Source organism: Haplochromis burtoni, unplaced genomic scaffold, assembly GCF_018398535.1.
Source record: "Haplochromis burtoni strain Fernald_Lab_line unplaced genomic scaffold, NCSU_Asbu1 Contig_45, whole genome shotgun sequence".
Classification (NCBI taxonomy): domain Eukaryota; kingdom Metazoa; phylum Chordata; class Actinopteri; order Cichliformes; family Cichlidae; genus Haplochromis; species Haplochromis burtoni.
In genome coordinates this window covers 1,584,497-1,600,022 of record NW_024582406.1, presented here as the reverse complement: position 1 = coordinate 1,600,022, position 15,526 = coordinate 1,584,497, and the positions used below count along the sequence as shown (strand labels likewise).

Below are 15,526 nucleotides of genomic sequence, written 5' to 3'. Positions count from 1 at the left end.
AAATAAATTACAAATGTTGTATTGTTCGATACATATGCGTACCGAACCGAAAGCACTGTATCGAACGGTTCAATATCGATACGAATATCGTTGCACCCCTAATATATATATATGCACTGAGGGAATCTTGTAACCTTCCTTAATTCAAATTCAAGGATAAACTCTGTGAAAACGAATTTCCTCCTGCAGTTATTGTATTTATTTAGGACCTTACCAATAGAAGTGAGTGACACTCAATTTATGGAATGGGATAAATGGATATCCTGTTCCATACAGCAGGGGAAAAGACCTAGAGTCCGCTTTTCTGTCTTACAATTAAGAAAAGAAAGAGGGGGAGCAATGCTCCCATGTTTAAGGTATTATTATTATGCTTCACAACTAATCCCCGTGTTACACTGGTGTAACCCAGAGTATAAAGCCAATTTGAAGACAATAAAATTTGGAGTGACCTCACATTTTCCTCTACAGGTTGCAATTACTGATAAGGGACTTGCTGACCAATTGGTAGGCCTTGATCCCTGGCTAAATCACACTCTGAAAATATGGCAGAAAGTGGTAAAGACGTGAAATTAGTGGTATACTAAAAATCTTTAGGTGGTGTGCATATGACACAGACTTTCAGCCAAATAAAATTGACAAAAGATTTAAACTTTGGATAAATAAGGGACTAACAACATATTTCTCATTTTTACACAAAGGTACATTACAGAGTTTTCAGTCCTTGTGAGTTAAATATGATTTGACTTGTAAGGACTGTTACCTTCCTATCAGCTTGAAGCAGTCTGGCCATTCTCCTCTGAACTCTGGCATCAGTAAAACATTAACATAACTGCCACTCCCTGGATTTTTTTAGACCATTCTCTGTAAACCTGAGAGATAATTGTGTGGGAGAAATGTCACGTTCTGGTCCTCGGTTTGATGAGATCTCCCTTTAATATATCTTATTAAATTACATTTTTATTAGTTGTACTAATGCAACCTAGCTAGTTAATTCTTAGTTAGTCAAAGCCAAGTTGTGGATTAAGAGGCAGTATCAGTTTCTCACACATGTACTTTGTGTTTTTTTTACTACCGTCATCACATCCACTGTATGTATCAAACACTGGTGCTCCACAGGGGTGTGTACTGAGCCCTCTCCTGTACTCACTCTACACCTACGACTGCACGGCCACTAACAACTCCAACATCATTGTGAAGTTTGCGGACGACACTACAGTGGTGGGTCTTATCACCAATGGTGATGAGACAGCTTACAGGGAGGAGGTCAGCGCCCTGACCCACTGGTGTCAAGACAACCATCTCACCCTCAACGTCGCAAAGACAAAGGAGTTGATAGTGGACTTCCGGAGGTGCAGAGAAGTACACACCCCCATCACCATCAACGGTGCTGCTGTGGAGAGAGTGAGCAGCTTCTGATTCCTTGGTGTACATCTGGCTGAGGATCTTACGTGGTCAGTACACACAAACAAAACAGTGAAGAAGGCGCAGCAGCGCCTCTTCTTTCTCAGGAGACTGAAAAGATTTGGCATGAGCCCCCGCATCCTCAGGACCTTCTATCACTGTGCCATTGAGAGCATCCTCACTGGATGCATCACCACCTGGTATGGCAACAGCACCGCCTACAACCGCAAAGCTCTCCAGCGAGTAGTGCGGTGCTCTGAACGGATAATTGGAGGTGAGCTTCCCTCCCTCCAAGACATCTACAGGAAGCGGTGCCTGAGGAAAGCGGGGAGGATCATCAAGGACTCCAGCCCCCCCAGCCATAAACTGTTCAGACTACTTCCATCAGGAAGGAGGTTCTGCAGCATCCGGTCCCGTACCAGCAGACTGAGAGACAGCTTCTTCCACCAGGCCATCAGACTGCTGAACACGTCATAGACACCTCAGCTTCACTACTGGAACTTTAACATTATGCACTCCATACTGTACAGTAATGCCACTGTTTTGCACATGTCTCAACTCTGTATATTTTTATGTATTTTATTTTTTTACTCTCTTTTATTTTTTAAATATTTGTACACACACACACACACACACACACACACACACACACACACACACACACGTAGAAAAACATTTAGTATACACATCCAGAAATTTTTATTTTTTTTTTGCATATACTATTATATATTGTACATATATTTATTAGTTTCAGATTTAGCCATTCGTATATTTTGCCTGTTTATATTATTGTATTTTGCACAACTCTGTTGCTTGTGAAGCTCGCACACAAGAATTTCACTTGCATGTGCTGTACCAATGTACCTGCACATGTGATGTGACAATAAAAGTGATTTGATTTGATTTGACAGGTGCCATCGAGAGAAAGTGTATTATCAATTATTAAGCAAATAATCATAAATTAGCAGAATGTTAGCATTTAAAAAACATTTAGAAGCTTTAAAATACTTTTAAAAAATGATAAAAAGTTTGTTTTTTTAGAAGAAAGGGTTAATAATTATGGTAGCAGATTAAATCCATTACTACCTATTTACTGCGGTAAATAGGTATCTCGAGAGCCAAATTAGTCAAAATGACAATAATTGGAAGTAAACATACTTTCTGTAGATGAGTTCTGATGTTTTATGATAAACAATGAGCTGCTCCTTAACAATAGTTCTTCAGTTAACTGCAGTTTTGGTAGTTAACCAGTAAAGCAGGTAGGATGTGCAGTCTTGTCTAGCTCTCTCTGAGACTTTGACATTGTTGCTAATTGAACTAAATGAGTTAAATATCTACCCTGACAGAGAGGTTGGGCGTGCATGATTTGCTGAAAGATGACAACACTGTCAAGAAAATTCCTTAATAATAGGTGATGTGAAATTAAACTTGCTGGAAAAATGCCATTATGAAATTAAAAGAAGCAAAGAAACCACTGCACATCTGAAAGAACAACCCCATGCACCCTGAAGACAAAATTGCCCCAGAGAGGATGACTGAGTGGTGGATGAGATCACAATAACTTCATGAAGCATCTGTGGGAAACAAAACATTAGCAAAAACAGCAGGAAAAAACACTGCTGGCAGCATCCAGGAAATTCAGGTCAAAGGTCACTACTGAAGGAAGACCAGGAAGGACGTTTTCACGCCACTGACCAATCGAGTCATAGGCAAGTTGGGGGAACGTGTAGATGGAAATCTACACGTTCCCCCAACTGTCCCTGAGTCTGCTTCAGCAGGAGCTCTCCTTTGAAAATGGAGTTCTTCATCCCTACTGTCACCAAATGCTTGCTCCCAAGGCATCTTCAAACGTTCTTTTCCTAATATCACAGTGCCCTGAGATAACTGTTAGGTTTAATGTTTCTTTTTAAATGAAAATAAATTGAACTTGGGCAAAATAATGCCACCTGCATTTGCATTATTTGCTGATGATAGCAGTGAGATGTGGTTGAAAGCTCTAAAAAGCTCGAAAGTACGCCTCGAAAGTATGCTGTTCTATATTTGGAATCTCAAATAACCGTTTAAGTGCTTTGTAAACAGTATGTTTGTGCCTCGAGGCATCAGAAATGTCTGCAAATGCTATAGAGGTCAAACAAAAAGGCTTATAAAGTTGCCAAAGTGGTTTAAAACAGTCAGGTCTATTGAAATCTCTTTAGGAAACATAAAACTAAGCAGCTCATTTCAGCTGATCCCCTTATCCGTTTTAGATTAACAGTGAATTAATGCGGCAGTTGGTAAATCCAAACCCTCACCAGCATAAATCACTGGTATAAAAGGCCCGGTTATGATGAGGCACAAAGACTTATCTGTTTCACAAATGAGCACTCCAGCTACTCAAGCCCTCCCCCGCACCGCTAACAAACTTTCACGTCTGCCTCACATAATTAAACACGTTTGCCGGATTTGCCCCTACCGAGAGGGATGAAACAGTCCCACAGACAAACATTAACCCAGGCCCTGACCCCGCAGCTTGTCAAGAAGATGAACGTCTGAGACTGGAGGGAAAAAAAAAACAAAAAAGCAGCATTCCATTTCCAGTAAACCAGGAAGGGGGAGGGAGAGGGGGATTTTGGGAAGTTTGGTGAGTCATCACTTTTTCTTTTCTGCCGACTCTTCCCCCATTTGGCATCGCACCGCGGAGTTTGAATACCTCCACGGCAGATTGGCCCATCATGCTTTGAATGACTCCCCTCTTAAGTTTTGACAAGTGCCTTGTATTGTGCGCTTCTGGTAGGGGGCTGCAGCTGTCGGCACGGCTGTCAACCAACGCGAGAGCTCTTTGTCGGCGCCGGCGGATGCCTCGCTTTGAAACCCGAGGAGATAACGAGGCTTACAGTGCTAGGAAAAAGAATGTTAAAAAAAATAAATGATACAAGCAAGAACTTGAACCTGTGCTCGCTCTAACGCGCGTTCCTGTTCTTGTGGGCGTGCGCGTGTGAGTGTGTTCGGCAGGTTTTTAAGCGATCGGGTCAAATGCAGTGGGTGAGATGAGTCAGTGGATGTGTCTGACCGTGCACAGAGTTTATTACTCGCTTAACTTCATCTTGTGTGACAATAACATGCTGATGAAGGCTTGTAAAAATGATGACAGTGCTTAAAAATAGGAGCTTTTGCAGCAGTTTCAGGAGCGCACCATAATGGAAAGTAGTGAAAAAAATCTTGTGGAGAAAACCACAGCTTTTATTGCGCTACTCTCTTCTCCTATTTTTTTTATTTATTCCTTTTGTGTGACCACTCAGTCATCGTCAAAGCCCTCTTTCCCACTAACTGATCGTCGACATCATTTTGTGGTTGGGGACTCTCCCCAGCTGGCCCCCTGCACACCGCACAATAACACCCTCAAAACCTTCTATTAGGGGCCCTCTAGCGCGAGGGACCAAGCTCCTCTCTCCCCTCCACTCGTTACACACACACGCACACATAAAAGGACATTTATCACTCTTTAATGACAGACTTCACAAAAGATGATGTCACCAGCCGCAACACAACAACGTACAACAAAAGGGTGACTGCCCCACTCTCCTCTCAACTGGACCGCAGTGACCTCACGTGATTGATAGGCCTCAGTCCTACTTACTAGGGCTCTTTGTGCTGCTGTGGTTGTCATGGTATGTGGCACATGGGGCCTCAGCGCTGCTGCTGCCGCTGCCGGTGCTGCTGCTGCTGCTGCCGATGACTAAGAGTGAGTAATCAAAACAGTCGTAGAAACTGGCCTGCCTCACAAAGATGGTTGTTACCATTAAAATGTCATCAAACACTTGATATAAGGCCGTGTTTGTGCTTGCGGATAAGCGTCTATCGCCTTTGTCAGTTGTGGTATGCTGCCAGGCTGTTTGTGTTGTGTCTGTGCAGTTAGTTAAAAGCACTACGTGCGCACAGGCAAAATATGTGGCTTGAAATCTGAACATGTGTGTGTGTGCTCTATGTTAGCCGGTTTAGATGTGACATGTTGGTCTTATTGGCTTTGTGTCACCTGTCGGGTTCCATTAGCAGACATGCCAGTTGTTGTCATGGGGAGTTTGTCCATCATCAGTCCCAATAACACACTGTATTCATAACAACAGCTTATATGGTGCCCCAGCTTCAAAATCCCCTCTCCCTCTCCAGTGTATCCACTTCAGAGAAGTTATAATAAACAGACATAAAAAAATACCCTTTACACACACATGGTACCAGCCTAAGACTTCCATCCTGGCAACAGTTCCCCCTGGGCAGTCCCCAAACGCTGGCAGTTTGATCCTTCCAGTAGGATCTGGGGCTGTGATTGAATGTCCATGCTCACTGGAAAACCTTAAAAAGAAGGCACTGAGAAAGCACCCCAGATTTCTGAAACTCCTGAAACTAACTCTGACCTCCAGTCAGATATCGAAACACCTCAAACTATTATTGATCAGGTCGCTAAGTAAAATATCTCGACCATTTGGTAAGTGGTTGCTGGCAGTTGAAACTGGTAGGGTGTTGCACTGAAAAACCTCCATGCGATTTCTTTGGTTTTTAGAAGGGAGTGTTTATTTTGTTGATCAATCATTTTTGCAAACAACCTTTTTTCCTGATGAAAACAAGACGATAAGTTATAACTATGTAAAAACTAATGGGCGAGGACAAAAACTATGATGAAATGTATTCACCCAATAAATCTCAGTGAATAAAAACTAGATGAAAATGTTCTGGAAAGATAATATCCAATCAGAACTAATTCATTTGTGTAGAAAGGCGGGATGAGTTTGGAAGGGATCCAATCAGATGTATTCTCCCTGTACAGTAAGCCACAACTTTTACTTTGAAGGTGAGCAACCACTCTCCAACTGATTGGGGAGTAAAAGTACCAAAGGGACCAGTGGTTGCTCTGTGAGGCCTTAGCCGTCTCATCCTTACCCAGAGCTCCTTGAACATAGACTGACTGGTAAATTGGAATCTTTTCGCTTCAGCCCAGCTCTCTCTTCACCACAACCATCCATTAATTCTTTTACCATCACCAGAGAACAAGACCCCAGGAGGCCTGGAGACAGCAACTCTCTGACAACCGAAAAGGAGCAATCCAATGTTTTTTTGGCAGCGAACAATGACCTCAAACTTGGAGGTGCTGACGCTCATGCTGGCCTCTTCACACTCAGCTAGAAACCGCCACAGTGCATGCCAGAGGTCATGTTCTGATGAAGCCAAAAAATCCCATGTCATCTCCAAAACAAAGCAGAGAGGTGCTTCTGGGTTTCTGTTACTAGACACCATACTCACCCTGTGAAAAATAAACTTATTTTAGTAGAAATAATTTAGATAATGTTCTCTTTATGTCACAGTTTGTAAGTCTGCACAAATCCTGTCCCACAGCAGTTACTCACGATCTTCCATCAGTTTCCAGTAAATGTAAATAACCTCAACAGCATTTCTTTGAATGAGTGTTCTTATGCATAAACACACATATTTAACAAATACACTCATCAAGACTTTCCGTTTGAAATATATACAATACATTTATATATATGTAAAAAAACAACAACAACCTTTTCTGTGGTTTCCCTTCAAACGGGTGCGTTGTAAGCTGACTCACTGGCTCAACTACAGCAGATTTCCACTTCCACTTTGGCCCGTTCATCTGAGACGCTGCAGAAAAGCAGAGAGACAGCAAATAGTAATGGAAGGAGGAAGAAAAGGAGATCTGGAAGCCATTAAAAGCTGGCAGCTGTAGCCTGGAGTGGCTGATTCAGAGGACGAGAGAGAGGAAGAAAGAGAGAAGGAGGGCACGCCACATGATTGCCATAATGATTGTAATATCTGTGCATGTGTAGGTCATTAATGTAGAGCCTTGTGATTTAACAACAGGGAACATGAAGACTGTAAAAAGGCATTTCCAAAGGAAGTCTTTACTCTTTAAATCTCATACGGCTCTGCCTGCATTTCCTCTAGGGAATTATAAAGTCTTATCTGCTCGTGTTTATCCATCCTCTCCAATCAGATGTCTTTTTTTAAAAATCTCTTCCTTCCTCTCTCGAAAGGTTCACAGCTACCACATGAGCACGCACGCACGCACACACACACACACTCTCTCTCTCTGGCAACCACCGCTGTGTCTTTACTGTACACAAAAAGGAGAGAGAAAAAGAGAAATGTAAATTGTCCATGTAGATGGGATCATTTGTTAAACCTCTCCCCAAAACAGGGGCTGTCCAATTATATCCTAGTAACAGTAACCAGGCACAGCAAAGCTGTCAAGCTTTAGGTTTTCAAAGATTTCAGCAACTGTGTCTTATTTCAATCATCCATTCAAAAAGACATCTGATAAATGGTAACATACCTATGCTTATAACATGATATTTCTCGTGATAGAACCGACAGTAATGGACCAACTAACAGAGTGTTTTCTGGGCTGATGCTGAAACTATTTTTATGAAGTATAAATTCATGATATTATCATATACAGCGATATCCTTCATGCACTCTGGGAGTAGTCTGGATTTACAGTAAAGAGAGAATGAATGGGTCAGTTCCAGTATTTAGTGTTATCTGTTACAAAGCAGAGTGTACCATCAGATTACTTTTTCCTTGTGGAGGAAGTGATGGCTGTAGCTCAGGAGGTAGAGCAGATCAACTATTAATCTCTGCTAATTGGAAGGTTGGTGCTCGAGTCTGCCAAATATCCTCAGGCAAGATACTAACCCCAAGTTTCTCTCTGATGCATTAAAGTGTGAATGTTAGATAGAAATCACTAAAGCATAGAAAAGGTGCTTGAGTGCTCAGGTAGAGTAGAACCAGTCCTGTTAACTTGTAACAATTCATTTTTAGTAATCGTGTAACAAATGCCTTTATACAAAACACCATCTGTTTCTATTAAACTGTTGCTGCAGTGGTGAAATATATTCAATCCCGTGGGTGTGTCAGTCAGCATGTTAAGGTCAGACAGTGGTATTTACATTATTTTGTGTTGGAGTGATGCTGTCAGCTGTTAAGGAGCTCTATTTTATATTTTGATAATTCCAGAAGCTTGATGAAAAGAAGAATAATGCTGATGCCAAATTTTCAAAACTGCAAGAGCTAGTTTTTAGTTAAAGCTGTCACTTTGAGAGAAATTAATCATTTTGTTGTTGGGAATTTGCTACCAATATCAGTTTGCTATGCAATAACATAAAGTCAGGGCTATCAGGGAAAAGGTAGGCTACACACCCTTTGCACAAGATAACCAGGCTGCACCAGCTAAATGCAAAGGTATGTAACAGATTCCTTTTAAATGACAGTATTTTTGTGACGCAACAAGTCACTTCTAGCAATATATACTGATCAGGCATAACATTATGACCACTGACAGGTGATGTGAATAACACTGCTTATCTCTTCATCATGGCACCTGTTAGAGGGTGGGATATATTATGGAGCAAAGAAAAAAAAATCCACAAAGTTGATGTGTCAGAAGCAGGAAAAATGTGAATTGTGATGACTAGACATCTGAGTGGGAGCTTCCCCAAAACTGGAGCTCTTGTGGGGAGTTCCCAGTCTGCAGTGCTCAGTATCTCACAACTTACAGGACTTGAAGAATCTGTTGGTAACATCTTTGTCCAGACACCACAACATGTTTTGATGTTAATCTTCTACATGTGCTGCAGACTGTGCTGAGAATATAGTTAGTATTGGAGTTCAAGGTTAACTGTGTGACGACCCTATTTCTAAATTTAAAAACGTTTTTATTAATATGGGATATACATGAAAACTATTTGCGATGAGCTGTGATCAGTCAATATATTGGTTGGCTTAGGTTAGCACAGCAGTTCTGTGAAGTGCTATTTTAGGCAACTGAAAGTCGGTCTTAGCTTATGGTACCTAGCCAGAGCTGATAAAATCTATTAGCAACATTTCTCACTTGCCCTGATAGCATCTTCAATAATCATCAGCTAACAGTGAAAAGCATGCCTTTGTTAACTGAGCGGAATAATTCCCCCCCAAACCATTATCATGTGTCATAGCAGTAACTAAACTAAGCAGGGCTCTCATCCTGTAACAATCATCACGTACATTCAACTCCGAGACTGATCAGTAAGCATAATCCGGTGCATCCATGTGAGTCAGGTTAGTGCCAGGAGAGGAAGTGCAGCGGGTTGCCATAAATAGAGAGCAGACAGATTCCAGAGGAACAATTCCAACTCTCCAATATCCTGTTCAAAAAGCAGCGGGTTAGCCACCTCGTATGATAGGGGACTCTGGGTTTTCACCCATGACTCACCGATGCGACTCACTCACAAGGACCCACATCGCTCGACTCATCCCAGATTCAAACACATAATCTTGCATATTCAAATAAGGGGTAAAGCTAATATTGCATGTTATGTATGTACATATGCAAACAAAATTATATAAATACACACAAAATATGGATGTGAGTCTTCATAGTGATATCAGTTTTTGTGATCCAACACAGTGACAGTCATGGATTAATGGAGAAAATCGTAAATGTTTGTTGCAGGTCTGCCATCAAAACTACAAGAACTGCACACAGAACAATTCCTTTATTTGGCATGCTATCTTCATCACTATCTCAACTCAAGCCACTGCTTTCAGCCTGGTTAACCACTTTGTTCAGTGGTGTGCAACATTAAAAGCTGGGTCAGTCCCATTTCATTGGACAGTATCTACTTTTTAAATGTGCACAGTCAGCTTCTCTCCACATGGCCGATTTTCAGTTAAAAATCAACTGAATGAAGTACTTCTCTCCCTCTGCACTTTTTTTTCACCTCTTTATTTTCCCATTAAGTTTTTTTTTTTTCCTGTTTCTCTTCACCATCTCTGGTGGTCTGACATTAACACTGCGGTGGTCAGACAGCCATGTGATCCACCAGGTCAGCAAAGGGAGAAGGCAGACACTGACTGGCTCACAGAGCACACATACAGAAAGAGAAAGAGAGATGGGTTTCCACCTGGTATGAGTAACTTTGTTATCTAGGAAGAAGAATATTTATGCCTCTCAGAGTGAAAGCTAAAATAAAAGCCACAGTTGTAGCTGTGGTAGAGTAAGTATGATCTGTAGATACGAATAACATGCTTACTTTACATTCTGTAACGATTAAGGCTTTTTAACTTTTTGATGTCATACAACTCAAACTGCAGATACTTGAAATTTGAGAAAATCCAGATTTTTATTTTGAAACTAGATGGACCTGATTAAGATCTTGTATTGAGCTCTGGCTACTAAACAGCATTAAGTGCATGGCCTATATCATAAAAAGTCACCTGGGCCCTGTATAATCACAGCAAGGCCTTAGTTCGTGTTGCTGGGTCAGGCTTGTCCTCACCGAGTGTTTAACTCCTCCACAGCTGGAGGGTGTTGGGTTCTGGATCTCTTATTTGCTCACATAAGGGTGGGTGGTGCAATGTGTCACAGAGGTATCACCTATTAGTCCGGGTGACGGGAATGATCTGCATCCTTTTTTACACCTTGTCTCATGTGAGAACTCATATTATCGATAGTGGGTTGACGACCCTCAGGAGCATCTGGGACAGCCCCAACTAGTGATTTATTACCCGGGACTCTCCACCAGTTGTTCTAGCACTGTAGAAGCCTGTTGGATGAGAGGCGATGCATCCTCGATAATCTCAAGAAGTCCAGTTGTCTTCTTTTCAAGCTCTCAAGATCTCATCTTTGCTTTTTGCAGATGATGCACTTCTGTCAACAGTGACCTCCAGCTTGCATAGATTACATCGTAGGGTATCAGAGGGCCCTGCAGTCAAGTCAATGGCATATTTGAACACAATAAGAAAGTATATATATATATTTTTTTGTTCTTGTGATGGGGTGTTCCTGGTCTCCAGTGGTCAGTATTTATCCAAAGTGGTCAAGGAAGGAACGGTGATGAACCAGCGACAGGGTAATGGGTCGAGTGAAGGTCCAATCCAACAGACGAGCTAATGTAGCTTAAACTGCTGAAAGATTTAATGCTAGTTCTGACAGAAAGGTGTCAAAATAGACAGAGCATCACAGTTTGTTGTGTATGCGGCTGTATAGCCGCAGACCAGTCTGGGTGCTCATGCTGACCCCATCCACCATCAAAAGCACCAAAGATGGGTATGTGATCATCAGAAAAGGACCATGGAGCAATGGAAGAAGGTGACCTGGTCTGATGAATCACATTTTCTCTTACATCATGTGGATGACGGGCTATGCGTGCATCATTTACCTGGAGAACACCTGGATGCATTATGACAAATTGTGATGCGTTTGACAATCTTCTGCTGGGAAACCTTCGGTCCTGCCATCCATGTGAATGTTACTTTGACATGTACCTTAACACGTACCACCTAGCTAAGCACTGCTGCAGATCATGTACACTCTTTCATGGAATCTGTATTTCCTGATGGCTGTGGCCTCTTTCAGCATGATAATGGACCCTGCAACAAAGCAAAGATAGTTCAGGAATGGTTTGAGGAGCACAACAACAAGTTTGAGGTGTTGAGTTGACCTCCAAATTCCCCAGATCGCAATCCAATCGAGCATCTGTGGGATGTGCTGCACAAACAAGTTCATCCATGGAGCTGCATCTGGTAAACAAGAAGATTTGGCATTTGGGATAATTTTGGAAGGTTGTCAAGCATAGGACTTTCACTCAAGAGACTACCTACCACTGCTACCACTATAAGATGGATGTAAGACTTGCAGTGATTCATTTCTGTTGCATGAAATTTGGTGGAGCTGCACAGATTTTCAGAACAGGTTTAACAACATGGCTGACTCACCTTTTTATGGCTGGTATTTACTCTCTTGATTACAAGAGGAAAATTGCCACGATAACCGATGATAAACTGCATTATAAACGCTTCCAAGCGTCCTTAATGCTTTAAGCCTGGGGTTTTGCAGGTGTTACTGAGCATTTTAGTTTTTTTTTTCCCAACAATGACACATTCAAGCTTAAGGAAAACAGAATCCCCCAATACTGCAGCTATATCACTGCATCCTTTTATTTTCAGTACAGTTCCGTTTACGTCAATAAAATAACATGATCCCCTATGAACAAACACCTTTAAGCAGTGGGAAGAAAGAACTCCACTTGAACAGTGAGAGACCTTGGGCAGAACTGGGCTCAGCGAGGGACAGCCGGTTGGCAAAAGAAGAGGAAAAAGAGGACCATGAACAACAAACAGAACAAAACACAATCTCTTGAAATATACAATATCCCCATTATTTTTGACCTAGAATATCTCTGTGCTGTTCTAAGAAGATAAACAGCATATTTGTGCGCCCAGACAAGAGGTGCACTGATGACCCTGAAAAATGCTTTTATTACAGCGCTTGAATGCTTTGGATGATGTAAGCTAGTCTGAATCATTTTAAAAGGACATTAGGAACAAAACATGCCAAAACAAAACATGTTAGTTATATGTAAAACTTAATACCAGCCACTTCAAAAAGTATTCAGATTCCTTTGGTTTCACGCACATCTCATAGATGTGTAAACTTATTTTCAAATGAATAGAACAGGCATTTTTTTGTTCAAAGCCCCCTTTGCTTTCACACTCCTAATTGTGGTCATTTGCATCTTGTTTGCTTTAATCAGTCTTGAGGAATTCAGCAGAAGAAGATTCAAAGCTGCTCGGGTTCAACTCCATGTCTGCGCTTCCAGTTCTATTTCCTCACAGTGAATATATAGGTTTAGGTGCATGAATAGATGTGACAGACTGCTTGCTACAAGTTTCAAATCTATGCCAGTAGATTTGCATATACTGTTCTGGCATGAACTGAAACCAGCAGCTTTCTGCAAACACCATTTGCAGGCAGCCATCCAGAGCATGGAAGAACATTCAAATATGAAGCATCAATCAATAAGTCAATAACTTTATTTGTGCAACACCCAAAGCATGGTAAGATCTTGCATAGATAGAAAGATTACAAAGAAAAAGACAGCAAAACGAGATAAGACACAAGTGTATAACCACAAACTGCACCACAAGGCAGCAAGACATGTCGGTCATAATGTTAAGGACTTTTTTTTTTTTTTAATCAGTCACTCATTGCAGCATTTCTTGAGAAAATTGGGAAAAAGAGCAAACTATTGAGAAATATAAACACTCAGCCGCTACTGACTTCGACTACAAAAATGCCGCAGTTACGAAAGAGACTGGTAATCTCCACCTGTTTATGTCCCTTTTCTTTCCAGGTTAGGTTTTAGCTGCTCGCAAAATAAACACTGGAATAAAAGGATTTCAAATGACAAAGAACAGATCAGAAAGCTACGATAAGATGACAAAGCTACTGACAAAAGGAGTGTCTTGAAAGTACACTTAGTATGTTATATCAAATCTTTCCAGATTTGTGTGATATGTGTGAAACTGGAAAGAAATGCTTATGGGAGTTTAAAAACAGCATTTTTTTTTTATTAATTAAGGTTTATAACTCAAAAGATGTGTACTGAGAATATAACCTGGAGACTAACTTTGCAGCTCTCACTGCTTTACACACTTGGAGCACCTCTGCTGTTGAATGTTGAGTGTTTTGAAAGCGACTGGAAACCATGCATTGCTTAATTTTTCATATGTTTTTCTTTTCTTGTTAATGTTTGTATCGTTAAAGAAAAGAAAGAAGAAGAAAAAACGCTGAGGGCTGAACTGAAAAGCAGCCGGTCTGATTGGTGATGGGTCAGTAGTCAAAGAAGCAATCATACCTGCTGACATTTAGAAGGTGTTGCCATCTGTTCAGAGGCTGTATTGAATAAGAAAGTAGGCAGGAGTCATTGAAGCACCTCTAATATGTTTCTCCCTTTGTCATACACCCTTCCAGTGGTACAATGGTTACGTTTCAGGATTTACTCTTTTCTTCTTTTTCTAATGTTGGCTTTCTGTAATGTCAATGAGGAGTCATCTCAGGAACACAGGTGTGGCTGTGAGCACATCACCCCCAACCTTCTGTTTGCTAGTGGCAGCTATTCAGAAAACAAGATACTGTCAACATCTGGTGGTCTGACATCTGGTGGTCCTCCAGGTCAGCGAAGGAAAAAGACAGACATTAACTGGCTCACAGAGCACACGTACAGAAAGAGACAGGGGGTTTCACCTGTGTTGCCCAAGTTTGTTATCTAGGAAGATGAATATTTATGCCTCTCATAGCGAAAGCTAAAATAAAAGCCACAGTGGTAATGGCGGTACAGTAGCTACACGAGTCCACAAGTTATCTTGTATCTACAGCTGCAAGATAACTTGCATACATAACATTAGCATTTCTGTAATGACTGAGGCCCTTTAAGCACTTTAAGTATCTCTGTATGTGTAAAGTGAAGCTGTGGAACAGACTGACATCAGCATGACTCAGTTAAAAATGTTGTTCAAAGATATGTTTTTTTTTTTTTTTGCAAGGTAAACACTATGTAAGCATACAAGTGTATGTATGTGTATGTATATATATCTGTAAATATGCGTCTCTGGGTGTGTTACTGGGGTTATAAAACCAACTATATGTAAAGAATTATAAGGGAGGATTTATGATTGGATAAAGCATTAACAGGAAGATGATTATTAGTTACCAAATATCAAAAAGGGGTGGGATTAAATGAGCTAATCCTTCTTCCTACTCCTTTTTTGACCATGTTACCGTATTTATTATGATTATTATTTTCCTTATAAACAAATATTTACCCCATAAACCCAAGTCATACAGTACACAGCAAACTAGTTCACCTGCAATATTGTCTCTGACTTGGTGTAAGTCTTTGATTACGGTTAATTTCCAAGTATGGATCTTTGTGAATTGTCAATCATGCCAAGCTGTATTAGTATGGTTCTCAGATTAAAGATACACAGCTGGAAATCAGCAAGGATTGGACCCCTTTAACACTTGTCAGCAGGTTTACTTTAATAATAATAACAATGGATTGGATTTATATAGCGCTTTTCAAGGCCACTATTCATTCACTCTCACATTCACACACTGGTGGAGGCCACAGCTGCCCTGGGGCAGACTGACAGAAGGGAGGCTGCCATATCGCGCCATCGGCCCCTCTGGCCAACACCAGTAGGCGATAGGGTAAAGTGTCTTGCCCAAGGACACAACGACCAGGACAGAGAGCCCGGGGATCGAACCGGCGACCTTCCGGTTACAGATACGCTTCCCAACCCCCTT

The 15,526-nt window shown here is 41.2% G+C and overlaps 1 long non-coding RNA gene across 2 annotated transcripts in view; it reads right to left on the bottom strand.

Annotated features, from left to right (window-relative positions):
• Positions 1-15,526, bottom strand: part of LOC121814416 — a 51,179-nt gene that overhangs the window by 16,842 nt on the left and 18,811 nt on the right. Inside the window, exon 2 of one of the 2 annotated variants that reach the window (XR_006054332.1) lies at positions 6,942-7,041. This is a non-coding gene — a long non-coding RNA (uncharacterized LOC121814416). Of the gene's footprint in view, positions 1-6,941; positions 7,505-15,526 lie in introns of those variants that run through there. The other variant, XR_006054331.1, reaches the window with a different exon arrangement.